General features: G+C 39.8%; 1 long non-coding RNA gene across 1 annotated transcript in view; it reads right to left on the bottom strand.

The window, feature by feature from the left end:
- Window positions 1–1301: 1301 nt before the first annotated feature.
- The window catches only part of LOC117532350, a 31513-nt gene continuing 23350 nt past the window's right edge, over window positions 1302–9464 (bottom strand). The window contains exon 2 of the long non-coding RNA XR_004566846.1: window positions 1302–1530. This is a non-coding gene — a long non-coding RNA (uncharacterized LOC117532350). The remainder of the gene's footprint in view (window positions 1531–9464) is intronic.

Below are 9464 nucleotides of genomic sequence, written 5' to 3'. Positions count from 1 at the left end.
CCGAGTTCCATCCCCCTGCCCTATAGACACACTCTCACACGGACTGCATGCTTTCACACAGCAACTCCTATCAGAAATGGACTGTAGAGCACAAGCTTGTTGACACTTGTTTGGATATATACAGTAAACAAACAGTCAACTCAGTTCCATGTCTGGTATGGCATGTAGCAAACTGAACCACAGACCAGTGCTTTCCTTCATCACTGCACCACCATGTAATTAAAGTACCAAGCTACACCTGGTGTGCAGTTGAGCATCTTCTAGGGCAGCACACTACCATGAGAGTGAGTGTGAGTATATATGAAGTGTTCAGATGCAAAACCCAGTATTACTCCTCTTTAAATGGAGGAAAAATGCAGATTTAAAGGAAACCATATTCGGAAATGCACAGACTTGTTCAAATTCTCATATTTTGCACATTGATGGACCCTTGACAGCCAAGTACATGGCCTCAACTAAAAATTTATGGTTCTGGAGATACTGGGTTTTGCATCTGAACTCTTCATATGTATGCACACACACACACACGAGGCTGTAGTCATAATCAAAATTAATAAGAGAAATAACAGGTCCTGAAATAAACATTTCCCTAATCAATGAAGAAGTTTGTTTATGATCCCTCTTAATGACAGGAGTTCATGCACTTGAATCTTCCATCTGCCTTAATTATTTTATTATTTTGTTATTTATATTCCACTATTATTTTAAGTTGTATGGCCTTTGAAATTTCATAAAACTGATAAAATTACGTTTCTACTAAAATCCAAGCAATATAAGTTATTGGCAAGGCGGGCTCTCAGCCCAAAAGAACAGGAGGAGCAGTGGATCTGATTAATTAGCTAACGAGGCAATCCCAGGGACACACTGCATTCCCCTCATTAATATGCACATTTATGCAGAGAACTGCCCAAACGCTCAAAAATTATGTGCTTCACAATACACCAATACAAAATGGAAATTGATCTTGAAGTAAAAGTACAAAGATACATCAAGACACTTGAATTGATATAAATGTACTACGAACCAGTCAATAGCACAATTCTAACGTTATAAATTGGTTGAGTTTTGCTAGCTCTTATGCTATTACTTCAGCATCCTCAAACAGTTATAAAAGTTCAAATGTCAGTGCCAATCTCTTGCGAAACTGGTCACAATAAGGTCAACTTTAACTGCAACAAAAAAAAACATCAACATGCCTGATAGTCGGCGGCCATGACGGGTAAATCATCTTATAAACCCTTATATAATGTCTGTGGCAAAATGGAAACACAAGTTAGAATAATTTTTTTTATATATATTCATGTTAGCTGACCTGAAATGCAGATGAAGGTCATGTAGTCTCCCTGACCACCAGTGGCCAGGAAGGGGATTTTCTTCTTGGTCCTCCGCTTCACTTGCACAGCTCCAAGCATCTTCTCATCATGGGGTATGAAGACTTCCTTGTGATAGCCGACTTGGCACTCATCTCTCAAGCAGGGAGGAGTGAACAGCTGGTGAACGGGTGTGGCGGAGAGCACGACAGGCACTCCACTGAAGCAGGGGAAAAAAAAGATTTAGTTAAAAAAAAAAAGTACTCACATTTTATTAGCCATTAAAGTGAAGATGAGTGACATGGAACAGTATGGCGCATACAAATAATAAGCTTTTGGGGTTTTTCCTTTGTTACCAAAAGTGCAGTCATCCGTATATGGACACAAAATTGAATTCACAGACTTCCAGTTGCTCACAGTATGCATCACATTAAGTGACGACAGACGGTATCGTGATCCAAAATACAAGATGTGTTGCAGCCCGTATCCACGCTCCATCAGTAAGTGCTCTGCCAATGTTATCCCTGGAAGCACTACTCGATCAAATGACTTCATCTGAAGCCAGTGAAAGTACCAAGTCTCAATGATACAGAATAATAATCTTGCCTCTATGATTATGGCCAAGATCTACTAGTCAATTTATTTCACAGTGATAAGGGAATACCACGAGAGTAACAGCACTACGTTTGATGATGTCTGAAAAAACTGTTCTCAGCTGCACCAACTGTGTTTTAAATGGAGGTGAAAGTTGTAAAGGAGACAGCCAATTAGATCCAAACATCCTCAAGAGGACGATGGGAGCTTAATCATTTTGAAAGACACGCAAACATTCTTAACTGTACACTGCACAAAGCTGCTAATCAGCCAATCTTGCTATCAGTCTGAGGCATTACTGCATTACTAGTAAACAGACCGCAAATACCATGATCATTTTATACCGTGTAGACCCTGAGCCCCTGATGTCACCGATGGCCAGAAGACTAGTAAATCACTAATCCCATTCTTCAATATTCTCCTGTTTCACACCTTCTAACTCAAAAGGACACAATTTTGATTTCCAGTGCTGTATACATCTGCACCAACTGGCATGGAGACACACGCACAAAAGCAAAACAAAAAGGGAGGGCAACAACAAGGGTAGGCTATGCCCTGTTGTCAGACCATTACACGCTAGGCCGTACCACAGTTCCGCCAGATAAGTAATATGACATTCATGGATTTGCCCTTAAATTTGAAGCCATGTTTGGGTCAAGGTCAAATGTCACTCATGGACATAGTATAAATTTAAACCCTCAAAACAAAACGCACCACAGTTAGTTAATTTAGATAACTGGAAAGGAGGCATAGTTCCCAGTTTTACAGCTTGGGTAAGTGCAGGACTCCACTGGCTGTGTGAATGTTTTTGTGTGCAGAGTGGAGAAAGGAAGGAACAGATTGAAATACAGTGTGCTGTTAATGTCACAGGTCCTTGGATAAACTAATATCTGTGTGTGTGTGATCATTTATTCTTTCTCTATAATAACAGAGTTGAGTGGAACTTATAAATCAATTTAATACTGTTGCCATTCTTTCAATCACTGATGCTCATGAATGAGTGGATTACTCATCCACAGCCTTTTACACACACACACACACACAAATAAAAGTAGCTATTGTAAAATCTCTGGCTACTAATTCAAAATTATATCAGGTCAAAAGTACAGCTGAAAAAGGAATAGAGAATATAAGCTTTGTACACAGTACCACCTGCACAGTATAATGCAATCCGATCAAAAGGAAAACTGCAGTAAAAGTAAAAATAAAGAAAAAGAAATATTGGAAAATACAGCGCACCGCAGTTTCGCAGATTTTTTTGTCCAATTTTGCATGCTTTTTTTTTTTTTAAACAGCGCACTGTGCTCTGCGTCCTCATCAAGCAGACCGGTGTTCTGTCGAGATGACGGGACACCTGTTGCGGCACCGCGAAGGGAGAGTACGTGCATTGTGTTCTGCGTGTCTGTTTATAAGAATCTTCTCGCCCAGAAGAAAAAAAGAGCGCCAACAACTACCCATAATTGTGTTCTTCACTCGGAAAAAGACACCTGCAGCGAGGCCTTCAGCGGAGCGGCACCACGATGAAGAGGCGCGATCAGAGGAACAGTGAAATACTGGTCAGTCACTATTAATAATTTCTTATGTGTCCAACCTCGTAGGTTGATCGTTAAAATTAAATTTGTTAGTTCTAAAAGCCATCAGAATTATTTATAGGAAACGTTCTATTTTTATCTCTCAAACAATGTTTGGGCCTGGAAAACAGGTTGGTCTTATTTTTCTACAAAGGTTTGAACTTTGAGTGTTTACACACGAGAAAAAAGTGAGAAAAATGTTAATGCCTGTTTGTAAAAAGTGTATAAAGTGCGTCATGAGGGGTTTTACAGCCTTAAAACGTCTACATTAATTGTAAAAATAACGCTGACTACTTCGCGGATTTCACGTATTGCGGGCTATTTTTAGAACGTAACTCCCGTGATAAACGAGGGACCACTGTACATCTAAATGAAAGGTTTATCTTTGACCCGTTGTGTGACTGTCATGCCCAATTGCACTGTGTTTGCGCTTGTGATGGAGGGCTGTATGTGAGGTTAATCTACTGTCTCATGTCATTTCTCAGATCAGTTGTAGGTTTGGTTTTGTGGTATGCAGGAGATCACTTGACCGAGGGTCTATACGTTCAATTAATAATTAAAAAAAAAAAAATACTGTCAACATTCTTACTCTTAGTCTCTTACAACGGTGTAGCCTAAATACACGAGCTTTCTAGGAGCGCACCCAATTCATTACGCATGCACAGAGGCACGTACCCTCCGGTGCGCACTTTTTTGGGGGGCCGGGGTCACCCCCCGCCCCCCCGATGATAAACACATCGCCCCCTTAATATGTTTTTTCTGGCGCCGGGCCTGGTTCTACTACTGTATCTACTGCTGCCCCCGCTGGTGAACAAAAGATGAGCAGCGCAAATGTGCTGCAGCTCAGTAGTAAAAACTTGAAGACTCTTGGTTTTCATGAAATATGTACTTTAAAAAGGTAAGCAATGCCATTTTTTTTTAATTCAAATTTATCAGGTAAAATGAATGCCTAGGATTATATATCACACTGAATTGATTTTAACTGTTCCATAATAAACTGAATCATATCATACACTATGTATCGAGATGTGAATTGTACTGCTTTATAAAGGCAGAGAGGCACACCTATAGTAAACCGCTCAGAGTGGTGGTAAAACAACATCGTTCTCACGGCCCTTTGTTTTTGCCTATGATATGGCTCTGCTATCTGTTCACTTGACAGAAAACAAAGCTGACCAAGATTTTGTGCTGAGTCAACAGAAATGCTAATAAATATACCTTTGTTTGGAATGGTCACTGTACAGACGTTAAAAACAACAAATGACACGTCTCGGTAATCGGAGCCGCAGAGCTCCGTGGCCGCTGAGAGAGGTTTATATCTTTTTAAGGACTTGAATTCTTTGCGGGTCCCGCCTCCGTACCCCGCGACGGTAACACCGGAAAGACAGTAGATTTTCAATGCGACACCACTCAAACGGGCATATGAAAAAGTCCCCCAAAATAATTTTCAAGCACAAATAAAAGAAATGTGTACTCACCAAACGTGCCGCAAGACAATATGAAGTTTTAAGAAAAAGTAGATCCTTCCGTATAAGACAAGAAAAAGGTGCAGATGCAAACTGACGGAAATCCACAAATTACAGTTGGTGCACGCAATGCATGCTGGGAGAGGGTCTTCTCCCTGACGTCTCGGCAGCATCCCGGATGTGATGACAGTTTTGCGGAGGACTAAATTTTAGCTGTAAATTTGTCATTTTTAAATGAAGATTTCTCAGTTGAATGACAGATCAGGGCTTGCAGATTTACTTTACTACATTCAGAAGGATCTTATGTGTAAATTTAAGTCATTTTTTGGTCCAAAGATCTGACTGCATTTACTTCAATGCAGGTCTACTTTAAATGACATTTAAATTTTGTATTAATTATCATGGGTGTATGCATATTTTTATATACAAATGTATGCATTTTTTATTCTTTTGGTTGAAGGGGTGGGTGTTCATAAGCTTTTGCTTCTGCCCACACCCTTTCGGACACATGGGCGCATTGTCAGATTGTTTTCTTTGTTTTCGTTGTGAGATTAATTTGTTATTTTGGGTCTGTGTGTGCCGAATAAATTCATTCATTCATTATAAAATTAGCTTCTTACCTCAGTCTCCTGTACACCCCACTGTGCCGGTTTCCACTGAGTTATTAAAAGTCAATTGTGGATGAAGGACCAGTTTCTGTTTCCAAGCAGAACAACCACCTCTCATCCACAATCGACTTGTACAGATTTAGTAGAGAACAGCAGCACCACAAACGAAGAAGGTAAGTTGATGTGTGTACAACGTGTTGTTTATAAAAGTGCCTTTACATTTACTGAGGTAAATATGCACACATTTAACTCCACAGGGATCCTCCAAACGCTACCAGACACTTTTAATAATAACTACATATAGTCATTGGCATCAAGAAGCATTTTACTAATAGGATTTTAGCTTATAGCATAGTATAGCAGTTAAGTGGTGGCATTGTAAATCAGTACTTGAACAATTATCTTTTTTTTATCCCAAGTGAAAATTTGAATCCAAAACCATCTAAAAATAGGGCTCAGGTTGAAAAATCCCAGTCACCTTTTAAAAATATAAATAAATCAATGCCAGGAAGACAAAAACTGCACAGCACAGAAGAGAATCACTTGGTGCTCCAATTTCACAGCATGATGATTGACATGGTGGTGGACATGATGGTTGCACGCCAGGGTGCCAGACTGACCTCAGGATACCCTGCCTGTTGCACCAATGACTGGATGCTCTTCCTGTTCACAATCAACCTGTTGTGGAATTGGACACAAAGATTAAAGATCCAAGATTGACTGCTTTTTGAATTTCAATTAAGCACTCTGTTTTTGTTGCTCTTCTTGTTTTTTCCTGTTTTCTATTTCTTCTGTTTAAGAAAGTCTTGTAAAATGTGTAAAAACCTCATAACTGTTAGAATAGCCTAAGCAGTGGGTCACCCCTCTGAGTCTGGTCTACTTGAGGTTTCTTCCTCATTATCATCAGAGGGGGTTTTTTCCTTACCAGTGTCATCTGTGTGCTTGCTCAGGGGGGTTAGTAAGGTTAGATCTTACTCATGTGAAGCATCTTGAGGCAGCACTGTTGTGATTTGCCGCTATACAAATAAAATAAATTGGACTGAATTAAACTGACTTGACACGGACGGTGATTTCACTCTGGTAATACAGCTACATCACTCTTTATAGACCAAAATATTCCTACATATTGTAATTAAAGGCTCAAAGCGTATTCATGGCCTTCCAAAACTTAAGAGGTTTTATGTGATGAAAAGTTACTGGTCTCAATCTGTGAGAGCAAATCAACCCAGCGGAGTCTCCTGCTGAAAAGCCAAAGTCCACAGCATCTCTCTCTTCTCCACCATCCTCCAGCTGAGAAGGAAGGCTGCACACATCTCCGTGCAAGCTGTCACCAGGCAGAAGCCAGCACATATTCTCCCTCAGGTGGCCCAATGAAGCATGACAGGAAAGAAGTCTGAGGAGATGGGGGATGTGAATACAAGTAGGAGGAGTCAGAAAGGAGCCTCAAGTCAAAGAAATATAGCTAAAGACACTGTAGCATATGGTTTGCCTTTGAGTGGCCTTGTGCAATGCTTTCCATGCAGGGCTGTGCTGCTTTATGTGAAGGAATCATTGTTACAGTGAAAACATCATGCAAATATTTTATAGGGATGCACCAATCCACATTTTTACACTTCCGATCCAGATACCTGAATTTGGATATCTGCCGATACAATACTTTTCCGATACTAGAGATCCGTTTGCTTTAATATTATTATCATTATCCAAAAACATCTCTTAAAAAAATTAAATTAAAAATACAGGTCCCAAAGGTCCACACAATGTTCGTCATACATATACATATATATCCCGGTTCAAACCCCACCCCTGCCACATTTCTCCATGTAATGTGGAGTTGCATCATCTGATGTAAAACTTCTGCAAATTCAACATGCATATCCACCTTGGATCAGCTGTGTTGACCTCAAGTGAGAAAAAACAAGGGAGCAGCTGAAGGGACTTACTTTACTATTTTTGTAACATGTTGCAAAATGACACCTCATTTTAATGTAGAGGAAATATTTATCTGGAGGGAAATTCCATAGTGCACATTGTCTTTTCCTTCATTACCATCATACAGACTAACTACAGGAGGTAGCGCATGTGCAATGTGTGGAGATTATCTGTGACAAATCTTACATTAATATCCATACGATTCCTTGTAAAATCACTTCCAAATCTACTATATGATGGTCATGGCATCTGATCTTTTGAATTTCTCTCCCTCAGGGGTTGAAATTCTAATTATTTCCAGACAGCATGAATTCTGACCATTTTGACAATATCATATTATGAATCCCTTATCTAAATGATAAGGAATAAAATTATAGTAATGCAAAATAAAATTATTTTTATGACTTAAAGCTTAGAAAACCCAGTGGCACTATACCTTTAAACATAGAGGGGCCAGTAATTCTAACCACAATTGTATGGTTTTCACAAGAATGTGTTTTTAATGGCTACTGCACAACTGGAGACCCCCAAGCAGAAAACACCACAGTTTCAATGATTCAAATCATTGAGAATCATTGAAAATCTCTAAGGGCCCTTGGGCAAGGTCCTTAATCCCCTAGTTCAGCGGTCTCCAAACTATTCCAGAAAGGGCAGAGAGGGTGCAGGTTTTCTTTGCAGCCACTGACTTCAGCAGGTGATTTCACTGATTAACATCACTTGGAGCAGGTGGGATGAGTTCATCAGTGAAATCACCTGCTGGAGTCAATGGCTGCAAAGAAAACTTGCACCCTCTCGGCCCTTTCTGGAATAGTTTGGAGACCACTGCCCTAGTTGCTCCTGGTGTGTAGTGGGCACCTTGCATGGCAGCAGCCTCAAATCGGGGTGAATATGAGGCATTGATGTGTAAAGCGCTTTGAGTGTCTGATACAAATGGAAAAGCGCTATATAAATGCAGTCCAATTCATTCAAATGAGACAATCTGGCACTGAGTGAAGGAACTGGGACATTAAATAGTAAATGGACATAAATGGTAAATGGACTGCATTTATATTGCGCTTTTTTTTACAATGTGAATTACAGTGATGCCTCACTCACACTCACACACACACACACACACACACACACACACACACGTACGTGAAGGATGAATGCTGTCTCGCACATGATGCACATCGTGGCAGTGCATGAAAATAGAAACAATAATTATCTATATTTGAAATCATACATCACCTCTGAAACCCCATTCTTATTTAAAAAGACAGGTTTAAACAAATGGGCACTTTCAGTCCATATATGTACACGTGCACTGCAGTCAACATTTTGCTTGCAAAAACAAAGCAACAACACAATGAAAGTCTGACTACCAACAACAGAGAAAAGAAAAAAGTAGTGCGAGGGTTTGACATTTTTCACAAAACATCCATCCTCAAGGCAGACTGTAAACAAAGACAACTGAGCTGCTACGAGCACGTGAATAATAATTCATATGCTGCATCATCTCCCTCCCACTCACGTTTGACTGACTTTAAGAAACCTTACTCAGTGCATCAAAGAAATAAAACACTCTGCTTCATCTAGAGCTTCTGATGCACATCTTTCATACTGATGTACAAAGTCTTGATTTTAAAGCAAGCCTCCCGCAGCTTCGCAGATTATATCTTTAGAGAATGATGTCATACCACAATGCACTGAGTGTGGAATATCCAACATCTCCACATGTACATAAAATGTCTCATAAAATAATGGAGAGATTATATTGTCTACCCTGCTGTCTACTAGTGGCACTGCCAGCCACTGATTATTATCTGATTATTATTATCTGAACCTCACAGAGGGCCACACCAAACAACAAGTAGTAACAGACAGATACTCAACTCAGCCACAAGTCATTAGGACACATCATGTTTGGTGAGTGTACAAATAAAACCAAACCTCAAACTAATGAGCCATTTTATTAGGTACACCTGTTTAACTGCACAATAA

The sequence above is a fragment of the Thalassophryne amazonica genome, chromosome 19 (assembly GCF_902500255.1).
Source record: "Thalassophryne amazonica chromosome 19, fThaAma1.1, whole genome shotgun sequence".
Taxonomy (NCBI): domain Eukaryota; kingdom Metazoa; phylum Chordata; class Actinopteri; order Batrachoidiformes; family Batrachoididae; genus Thalassophryne; species Thalassophryne amazonica.
Note: the sequence above shows the minus strand (reverse complement) of the source record. Positions and strands in the feature narration are given on the sequence as shown.